Genomic DNA, 11941 nt, shown 5'->3' on the forward strand with positions numbered 1-11941 from the left:
GGTCATAGACCCATCTTTTAGTATACCGATCGGCTTAGAATTAAATTCAGAGTCGATTTAGCGATGTCCGTCTGTCTGTCTGTCTGTCTGTCTGTCCGTCTGTCTGTATATGTAATTTTGTGCACAAAGTACAGCTCGCAATTTAAGTCCGATCGTCCTCAAATTTGGCATAGGGCCGTTTCTTGGGACAGAGACAATCGCTATTGGTTTTGGAGAAAATCGGTTCAGATTTAGATATAGCTGCCATATATATTTATCCCCGATTTGGTCATAGTTAGCGTGTTTATCAACCGATTTTCTTGAAATACCGTACATCCAAATATTTAATGAATCTCGAAAATCTTGCAAAATATCAGCCAAATCGGTTCAGATTTAGATATAGCTCCCATATATATCTTTCGCCCGATTGGGACTTATATGGTCTCAAAAGCCAGATTTTTGCCCTGCCTTACTTCAAATTTTGCACAAGCGGTACTTTTAACGATACTATTGTATGTGCCAATTAGGGTCAAAATCGATTTCGCCCGATTTACGCTCATATGACTACGGGGGCCAAAGTTATACTCCCATTTACGTCAAATTCTGCAGAAATTGCAGAATTATTATTCTAACTATGCATGTCAAATTTAGTCAAAATCGGTTCAGATTATATATAGCTTCCATATATACGTACACCAGAGTTGGGGAAATATGGTAGACTGTTTCATATTTTAGACCCATTTTCAAATGGAATTTTCCTCCAATTGGCTGGATAGTTTCCACAGAGAATATATTTAATATGATATTTAAGTGTGTCAAGTTTGATCTAATTTGGTTCAGATTTAGATAAAGCCTCCATATATTCGTTTTTACGGTTTATACAAATATTGCCAAAATTCCCACACTTTACACAAAATTCTGTGATGATTTCCCCATATCTTAGTCATATCCTACACACTGTAATGCCAAAATTTCCACAGAACGGTTGAGTTTTAAATAAGGCTCCAAATCGCCTGACTTGACCAAATAATATATCACAACCCACACTTGACCACATATCATGGCGAGATCTAACCAATATCCATGTTTTTTACTAACATTGTGTTTTTCTTCCCAGAGCGTTAGCCGAATTAAATTTTAATTCTAAAGTTTTCGTAGAAGTACAAAAAATTGTCTCCATTAAAAGATTTGAATCTGGAAATGCAAACCTTTATATAGCTCCCAGCAAATTTGAAGTAGTTGAGATGGTAACACAAATGTTGGTCTACATAGTGGTGAAGGGTATAATATAGTCGGCTCCGCCCGACTTTAGACTTTACTCACTTGCTTTTTACTAACATTGTGTTCCACCCTAGTGCATTAGCCGACTTAAATTTTGAGTCTATAGATTTTGTAGAAGTCTAGCAAATTCTGTCCAGATCGAGTGATATTTAAATGTATGTATGTGGGGCAAACCTTTATATATAGCCCCAACACATTTGACGGATGTGATATGGTATCGAAAATTTAGATCTACAAAATGGTGCAGGGTATAATATAGTCGGCCCCGCCCGACTTTAGACTTTCCTTACTTGTTTTATAATATTAAATTGAACCGACGGGCTTTTTGGGCAGCAAATAAATCAATGACTTCTTCAGTCGGCACATTTATTCGGCGATGAACCGACATTAATGCCAATCCTTTGAGTCTACTCTCGCTAGTCGAATTTCTAAGATACGTCTTTAATCTCTTCCATGGCTGAATAAGGAGGTTGAATCACGATAACAAAAACAACAAATTTCAATATGTTGTTTACAATTTTAAGAAGTCAAAATCAGCTGATAAAAGAATCGTATGGCATTGGTAAAAGTGGCAATTATTTATTCTTTCAATTGTCCTGAAAAAATAATTCAAATCCAGAGAAAAATAAAGGTTCAAATTTAATTGCGTCACCTATGAGTAGTAATATTGTGAAGTGGATAATTCATTCGAGGAACGCCGATATGAGACCAAAGTTAATAATGGAAGTCAGTCAAATGGATATTCGCCATCTATTAACAAAAACAGTTTATGATGCAGTTTAAAAACTGATGTGCGTGGTATTTTGGGTCTGGAATATGTTATCAAGATACTCAAGTCATCATTGAACAATTCTCCAGCTATGAATGCGCGAGTTTGTTTGAGATGCATTTCCTATGCAGTGTCATTTGGAGAGCTGCAATCACCATAAACATATGATTTTGACATCTTAAAATTTGGTCGAAATAAAAAAATTGTAATCATATGGCCCCTTCTTGTTCAGCCATGAATATCTTTATTGTTGAAAATGAACGTTCGGATGAGCACGTAGTAACTGCAGGGATGGAAAATGCAGTACTATAGTACTTTTTTCAAAAGTTTTTCACCCCGGTCAGTAGCGTAGTACCCCCGCGAATGATTTAGTACCTTTTGTGTAGACATTTTTGAGTCGATATCAGATTTATGGTACAATAGCTTTGACAAAATATTTTAATATTTTGAGAAAGTCTTTATCAATTATTATTTGCTAATAGTCTTTTACAAATATGGCAAAACAGACATGTTCATGTTCATGGAAGAAAATCTCGATTTTGTAAAAGACATAGTCAAAAACAGGATTTTATTGAACTTCAAGAATGTTTTAGTCGAAAAAAGAATGCGATTCTATATTATCGATTTTTTATTTCGGTAGAAAATGTTGTCAACATTTTATTTCTATATAGAATTTTTGCAAAATTTTATTTTTATAGAATATTTTGTAAAAATTTTATTTCTATAGGAAATTTTTGCAAAATTTTATTTCTATAGAAAAAATTTTGCAAAATTTTTTTTCTATAGAATTTTTTTGCAAAATTATTTCGGCATAAGCCGGCTATCATACAAAACCTTTTTTCGGAGAGTTCAAGTGTGGTTCATTGTTGGGTTTAATTAACTGCCTGAATTTATTCTGATAATTGGTTGATAGTTTTGCTGCAAATAGAGGATGCTGATAAGGAATGTGGTAATTCCGAAACCATCCAACCATCTTGCAGTCTATAGGTCTTTGCCCAAATAAATTTGACAAACATTCTTTTTCTCTGTTGGTTAAACTAAACTTGTAGTTTAGTCAATGTATGGTTTTAAGCTGCAACAAAAAACAACAATGCTTAAAGATCAAAACCAACAATAACAAAACAAAACGAATGGAAAATTTTATTTCTATAGAAAATTTTTGCAAAATTTTATTTTTATAGAAAATTTTGTCAAAATTTTATTTTCTTTAAAATTCAGTCTCTTGACAATAATATTCAAGTGAAATTTTTGTTGAAATTTAGTAACAAGTACCTTTCCGATCAAAAAATACCTTTTTTGTACTTTCTTAAAAATTGTATTTTCCATCCCTGAGTAACTGGCAATGTGACCAAAATTTTTAAAATATGCACGTTTGGAAATATCTCTCTATTGCTTCCATCGCTAAATTAGGCAGGTTCTTTTCGCAGGTTTTGCTCCATTTCATTTACACACGTGTGTTTGGTTGTTTCGTTGTTGTTCTATGGCCAAACAAAGCGAGTCATGTTCACAAAAAGAACAACAAACACACATAAAAAGCAGAAATACATTTTCCAAAACTGACATTTGTGGTGCGAGAACAAAAGCAATTTGTTTTTTTTCGACCGTCGTTTGACGGGCTTTTCAACTAGTATTCTATGATTTGTGCAAGTTTTATAGGTAAGCGTTTTTCAAAATAAAATGATAAGTCCCCGGTTTTATTATTGAACATAGTTCCCTTCAAGAGCGACACAACGATTATAACGACCTTCCAATTTTTTGATACCATTTTGGTAGTAATCCTTCGGTTTTGCCTCAAAATAGTTTCGGCGATCACCTCTCCATTGCATCCAACTTTTTTCCCTGCTAGCATCCTTTTGAGGTCTGAGAACAAGAAAAAGTCGCTGGGGCCAGATCTGGAGAATACGGTGGGTGGGGAAGCAATTCGAAGCCCAATTCATGAATATTTGCTATCGTTCTCAATGACTTGTGGCACGGTGCGTTGTCTTGGTGGAACTACACTCTTTTCTTCTTCATATGGGGCCGTTTTGCTGCGATTTCGACCTTCAAACGCACCAATAACGCCATATACAAGTCAATGTTGATGGTTTTTCCCTTCTCAAGATAATCGATAAAAATTATTCCATGCGCATCCCAAAAAACAGAGGCCATTACTTTGCCAGCGGACTTTTGAGTCTTTCCACGCTTCGGAGACGGTTCACCGGTCGCTGTCCACTCAGCCGACTGTCGATTGGACTCAGGAGTGTAGTGATGGAGCAATGTTTCATCCATTGTCACATATCGACGGAAAAACTCGGGTGTAGTACGAGTTAACAGCTGCAAACACCGCTCAGAATCATCAACACGTTGTTGTTTTTGGTCAAATGTGAGCTTGCGCGGCACCCATTTTGCACAGAGCTTCCGCATATCCAAATATTGATGAATGATATGACCAACACGTTCCTTTGATATATTTAAGGCCTCTGCTATTTCGATCAACTTCATTTTACGGTCATTCAAAATCATTTTGTGGATTTTTTTGATGTTTTCGTCGCTAACCACCTCTTTCGGGCGTCCACTGCGTTCGGGCGTCCACTGCGTTCGGGCGTCCACTGCGTTCTCCGTGCTCATTTCACCACGCTTGAATTTTGCATTCCAATCAATTATTGTTGATTTCCCTGTGGCAGAGTCCGGAAACTCATTATCAAGCCAAGTTTTTGCTTCCACCTTATTTTTTCCCTTCAGAAAACAGTATTTTTATCAAAACACGAAATTCCTTTTTTTCCATTTTATTCACAATAACAAAAGTTGCTTCACAAAAGACGCTCTATCTCACAAACTAATTGACTTACAGACGTCAAATTTTGACACGAATCATTTGAAGGTTGGTACTATATAAAAATAATATGCATTTAATACTAGCGACGCCATCTATGAGTCAGACCGGGGACTTATCAGCTAACCTGTTATATATGTCCGTCCGTCCGTCTGTTGAAATCACGCTAACTTCAGTACGAAAAAAGCTATCGACTTGAAACTTGACACCAGTAGTTGTTGTTGATGTAGGTCGGATGGCATTGCAAATGGGCCATATCTTACCACTTTTACGTATAGCCCCCATATAAACCGACGCTCAGATTTGGCTTGCGGAGCGTCTTGGAGGAGCGAAATTCATCCCATCCGGTGTTGGTATATGGTCTCTAACAACCATGCAAAAATTGGTCCACATCGGTCAATAATTGTATATAGCCCCCATATAAACCGATCCCCAGATTTGGCTTGCGGAGCCTCTAAGAGAAGAAAATTTCATCCGATTCGGCCGAAATTAGGTACATGGTGTAAATATTTGATCTCTAACAACTATGCAAAAATTGGTCCACATCGGTATATAATTATATATAGCCTCCATATAAACCGATACCTCGATTTGGCCTCCGGAGCCTCATGGATGAGCAAAATTAATCCGATCCGGTTGAAATTTGGTACATGGTGTTAGTATATGGTCTCTAACAACCATGCAAAAATATGTCCACATCGGTCCATAATTATATATAGCCCCCATATAAGCCGATCCCCAGATTTGGCTTGCGGAGCCTCTAAGAGAAGCAAATTTTATCCGATCCGGCTGAAATTTGGTATATGGTCTCTAACAACCATGCAAAAATGTGTCCACATCGGTCTATAATTATACATATACATCAACCGATACCCCGATTTGGTCTCCGGAGCCTCATGGATGAGCAAAATCCATCCGATCTGGTTGAAATTTGGTACGTGGTGAAATTTGGTATATTGCGCTAGGATATGGCTGCTAACAACCATGCCAAAATTGGTCCATATCGGTCTATAGTTATATAAAGCCGATCCCCAAAAATAATCTACAAAAATTTTATTTCTATAGAAAATTTTGTCAAGATTTTATTTCTATAGAACATTTTGTCAAAACTTTATTTCTATAGAAAATTTTGTCAAATTTTTATTACTATACAAAATTTTGTCAAAATTTTGTTTCTATAGAAAATTTTGTCAAAATTTTATTTCTATAGAAAATTTTGTTCAAAATTTTATTCCTATAGAAAATTTTATTTCTATAGAAAATTTTGTCAAAATTTTATTATACCCACCACCATAGGATGGGGGGTATATTAACTTTGTCATTCCGTTTGTAACACATCGAAATATTGCTCTAAGACCCCATAAAGTATATATATTCTGGGTCGTGGTGAAATTCTGAGTCGATCTGAGCATGTCCGTCCGTCCGTCTGTTGAAATCACGCTAACTTCCGAACGAAACAAGCTATCGACTTGAAACTTGGCACAAGTAGTTGTTATTGCTGTAGGTCGGATGGTATTGCAAATGGGCCATATCGGTCCACTTTTACGTATAGCCCCCATATAAACGGACCCCAAAATTTGGCTTGCGAGGCCTCTAAGAGAAGCAAATTTCATCCGATCCGACTGAAATTTGGTACGTGGTGTCAGTATATGGTCTCTAACAACCATGCAGAAATTGGTCGACATCGGTCCATAATTATATATAGCCCCCATATAAACCGATCCCCCGATTTGGCTGCGAGGCCGCTAAGAGAAGCAAATTTCATCCGATCCGGCTGAAATTTTGTACGTGATGTTAGTATATGGTCTATAGCAACCATGCAAAAATTGGTCCACATCGGTTCATAATTATATATAGCCCCCATATAAACCGATCACCAGATTTGACCTCCGGAACCTCTTGGAAGACCAAAATTCATCTGATTAAGTTGAAATTTGGTATGTGGTGTTAATATATGGCCTCAAACTCCCATGCAAAAATTGGTCGATATCGGTCCATAATTATATATAGGCCCCATATAAACCGATCCCCAGATTTGACCTCCAGAGCCCCTTGGAAGAGCAAAATTCTTGCCATTCGGTTGAAATTTGGTACGTGATGTTAGTATATGGTATCCAACAACCATGCAGGAATTGGTTCCTATCAGTCCATAATTATATATAGCTCCCATATAAACCGATCCCCAGATTTGACCTCCGGTGCCTTTTGGAGAAGCAAAATTCATCCGATCTGCTTGAAATTTGGTACGTGGTGGTAGTATATAATATTTAACAACCATGCCAAAAGTGGTACATATCAGTCCATAATCGTACATAGCCCCATATAAACCGATCCCGAGATTTGGTTTTGGAACCTTTTGGAGGAGCAAATTTCATCCGAGTTAGTTGAAATTTGGTACATTGTGCTAGTATATGGTCGTTAACAACCATGCCTAACTAGGTCCATATCGGTCTATAGTTATATATGGCCCTCAGATAAATCGATCCCCAATCACACAAAAATTGGTCCATATCAAGTTCATAATTGTATATAGCCCCCATATAAGCGACCCCCATATTTCAATTCTGGCTCTCTACATACAAAAAGTCGCTTCGTAATTATTTGTAGACTTAACTACACATAACTTTTGTGTCTAATATATACCATGTATGGACTAAATCACAGTCTTTCGTAGAAGTTTCTACGCAATCCATGGTGGTGGGTACATAAGATTCGGCCTGGCCGAACTTGCGGCCGTATGTAATTGTTTCTATTGAATTTTTTTTTCGCCTTTTTATACCCTGCTCCACACTGTGGAACAGGGTATTATAAGTTAGTGCATATGTTTGCAACACCCAGAAGGAGACGAGATAGACACATGGTGTCTTTGGCAAAAATGCTCAAGTTGGGCTCATGAGTCGATAAAGCGATGTCCGTCTGTCCGTGAACACATTTTTGTAATCAAAGTCTAGGTCGCAGTTTTAGTCCAATCGACTTCAAATTTGGCACAAGTATGTGTTTTGGCTCAGAATAGATCCCTATTGATTTTGGAAGAAATCGGTTCAGATTTAGATATAGCTCCCATATATATATTTCGCCCGATATGGACTTATATGGCCCCAGAAGCCAGAGTTTTACCCCAATTTGGTTGAAATTTTGCACAGGGAGTAGAATTAGCATTGTAGCTATGCGTGCCAAATTTGGTTGAAATCGGTTCAGATTTAGATATATCTCCCATATATAGCTTTCGCCCGATTTACACTCATATGACCACAGAGGCCAATTTTTAACTCCGATTTAGTTGACATTTTGCACAGGGAGTAGAATTAGCATTGTTGCTATGCGTGCCAAATTTGGTTGAAATCGGTTCAGATTTAGATATAGCTCCCGTATATATGTTTTTCTGATTTCGACAAAAATGGTCAAAATACCAACATTTTCCTTGTTAAATCGCCACTGCTTAGTCGAAAAGTTGTAAAAATGACTCTAATTTTCCTAAACTTCTAATACATATATATCGAGTGATAAATCATAAATAAACTTTTTCGAAGTTTCCATAAAATTGCTTCAGATTTAAACGTTTCCCATATTTTTTTACTAACATTGTGTTCGACCCTAGTGTATTAGCCGACTTAAATTTTGAGTCTATAGATTTTGTAGAAGTCTATCAAATTCTTCCAGATCGAATGTATTTGGGACAAACCTTTATATATAGCACCCAACACATTTGACGGATGTGATATGGTATCGAAAATTTAGATCTACAAAGTGGTGCAGGGTATAATATAGTCGGTCCCGCCCGACTTTAGACTTTCCTTACTTGTTTTTTGTTTAATTAACATATAACCCGTGTGGACTAACTTACAGTTGAGAAGACGGTGTCAAGAAGTTTTAAGATACCTTGCCATCGGCAAGTGTTACCGCTACCAAAGTAATTTTTTGGATGCCAGTCTTTAGTACAAGTTTCTATGCAATGCATGGTGGAGGGTACATAAGATTCGGCCTGGCCGAACTTATGGCCGTATATACTTGTTCATACTTAACTTCCTTATACATTCACAGAAAAAAGTTTTGGTGTAATTTTTTTCTGTATTCAACTGGATAAACTTCAATAAAAACAAAATTTCTCTTTAAATCATTTTTTTAATATTTCGTTTCTTTTATTTTATTAATATCAATAAGTTGTTTTTGTTGGTTGATTTCCTTTTCCTCAATTTATATTTCACACATTCCTTATTGTACAAAATACTTTAACATAATAATAATAATAATAACGTTAATTGAACAATTTCTTAAAAAAAAAAAAATAAAATAAAAATACAAAAGTAAAACAAAATTGCACAATTTTTGGTAAATCAATTAAAAACGAACAACCTAATTGAAAACGCAAAGCTACATAGAGAAAAAATGTGGCTTGTAATTTTTAATTACATTTTATCTACTTTTACAAGAATTTCTGTTCAATTTTATTGTGATTCAATCCCGAAACTAACTGATCGAATTAATTTTTTAATTGAAATGTCTTCAATCACAGAAATCATAGTATCATTGACCCAATTAAAAAATTAATTGATACTATTAATTTTTGTGATTGTTTTGTTTAAATTAAAAAATTTGTTGATTCAATTAAATTTTTAATTGAATATTTTTTAAAACTCAATTAAAATTTTAATTGGAAAATTGTTCGTGAAATTTTTTTCTGTGTAGTTAAAATTTTATAACAAAACCACATTTTGTCCAGTGTATAGTTTAATTACAAAAGAAAATATATTTTATTTGAAAAATTAATAATAAAATATGTTTCACATGAATATAATTTACAGCAATGGCACATGATATGAACTTAAATATACATTATTGTTTGACAAAAACTATATTCCATTATTTAGTTTGTGTGTTTGTTTTGTTTTGTTAATTAATTTTTAAATAAATTACTTTGTATTATTTATTTAAAATTAAAATACATTTGCAAATATTTTATTATAGTAGTATCAAAAAAATTTACAATTTTCGTATATTTGTTCGGTAAAATATGTAAATCTTTAAAGGTTAACCTTTGTTTTATTTTTGTTTATTTTCTTAAAGAAATGCGATTTGTCACATTTTTATTGGGGTGTAAGTGTTTTTACTTTTCAGTATATGTGTTGTTTTTCTAAAGCAATTTTTTAGTTTTTATTTAGCCAAGGCCTGTTTTCTTGTATGCTTGTTGTTGTTTTGGACAATTCTATATAATGTTTTTTTTATTTAATATATATGTAATTTTAGAATTTTATGTATTTTGGTTAATCATTATTATATTTGTAACAAAAATTTATTGGAATTTTTTTACAAATCCATTTTTGATGTTCATTTATTGTCCCTATAAGTGTGTCTAAAGATATCTTGAGGGATCTTAGTAAAGGGTGATTTGTTAAGAGCTTGATAACTTTTTTTTAAAAAAAAACGCATAAAATTTGCAAAATCTCATCGGTTCTTTATTTGAAACGTTAGATTGGTCCATGACATTTACTTTTTGAAGATAATTTCATTTAAATGTTGACCGCGGCTGCGTCTTAGGTGGTCCATTCGGAAAGTCCAATTTTGGGCAACTTTTTCGAGCATTTCGGCCGGAATAGCCCGAATTTCTTCGGAAATGTTGTCTTCCAAAGCTGGAATAGTTGCTGGCTTATTTATGTAGACTTTAGACTTGACGTAGCCCCACAAAAAATAGTCTAAAGGCGTCAAATCGCATGATCTTGGTGGCCAACTTACCGGTCCATTTCTTGAGATGAATTGTTCTCCCAAGTTTTCCCTCAAAATGGCCATAGAATCGCGAGCTGTGTGGCATGTAGCGCCATCTTGTTGAAACCACATGTCAACCAAGTTCAGTTCTTCCATTTTTGGCAACAAAAAGTTTGTTAGCATCGAACGATAGCGATCGCCATTCACCGTAACGTTGCGTCCAACAGCATCTTTGAAAAAATACGGTCCAATGATTCCACCAGCGTACAAACCACACCAAACAGTGCATTTTTCGGGATGCATGGGCAGTTCTTGAACGGCTTCTGGTTGCTCTTCACTCCAAATGCGGCAATTTTGCTTATTTACGTAGCCATTCAACCAGAAATGAGCCTCATCGCTGAACAAAATTTGTCGATAAACACATTTCGAACCGAACACTGATTTTGGTAATAAAATTCAATGATTTGCAAGCGTTGCTCGTTAGTAAGTCTATTCATGATGAAATGTCAAAGCATACTGAGCATCTTTCTCTTTGACACCATGTCTGAAATCCCACGTGATCTGTCAAATACTAATGCATGAAAATCCTAACCTCAAAAGAATCACCCTTTATATGATTTGAACACATTTCATTATAAAACCAAAATTAAGCTTGTAATAAAAGGAGGGAATACCAGAATGTGATGTAAGCTGAATTTTAATTTGATTTTTTTATTCAAAAGGTTTGTAACAATATTAAAGCATATATGCAACTCCATTCAATTATATTACGATCAAACAATTTTATGAAAATATAATAGCCTAAGGCTATGGTCACACTAGGCAAACATTTGACCAAAATGAGTGTCAAACATTTTTCCAGAACCATTTTCGAAATATCTGGATACGGTTTTTGGAAAATAATCCTACCGTGATGTTATATATCCCATATGAGCTAAATATGTTTTCTGGTTTGGCTGTGGCGACGGATTCATTTTTGATTTCTGTCAAATATTTGCCCAGTGTGACCATAGCATAACTCAACAAAATCGTCGGGACCGGGTAATCCCGGGCAATGACTAATTCCTTTAAAAATTCATTGAAAGATCTAAAAGATTTTTTATTGTAATGTTGAACTATATCATACAATAGACGGATGTTAACAGACTTCTGCATATAAAGTTCTGGGTCTAACTAATCGGATGAAAATGAAAGCCCCAATAACCAAACCCCGAATGTCGCATCGAATTTGTGGATTATGTCCCAAGTCATGAGGGTTTCTTATACAAATGGACCATGTGCTCACTTTTCCGCCACCTCCGACCTTGGAGGTCACATCCCAATTATACAGGAATAGCGTATATACACATTAAAAAAAAGCATGCCCGGTACAAAGATTTTGTCTTTGCACTAATGACTTT

This window comes from Haematobia irritans, chromosome 1 (genome assembly GCF_050003625.1).
Source record: "Haematobia irritans isolate KBUSLIRL chromosome 1, ASM5000362v1, whole genome shotgun sequence".
Taxonomy (NCBI): domain Eukaryota; kingdom Metazoa; phylum Arthropoda; class Insecta; order Diptera; family Muscidae; genus Haematobia; species Haematobia irritans.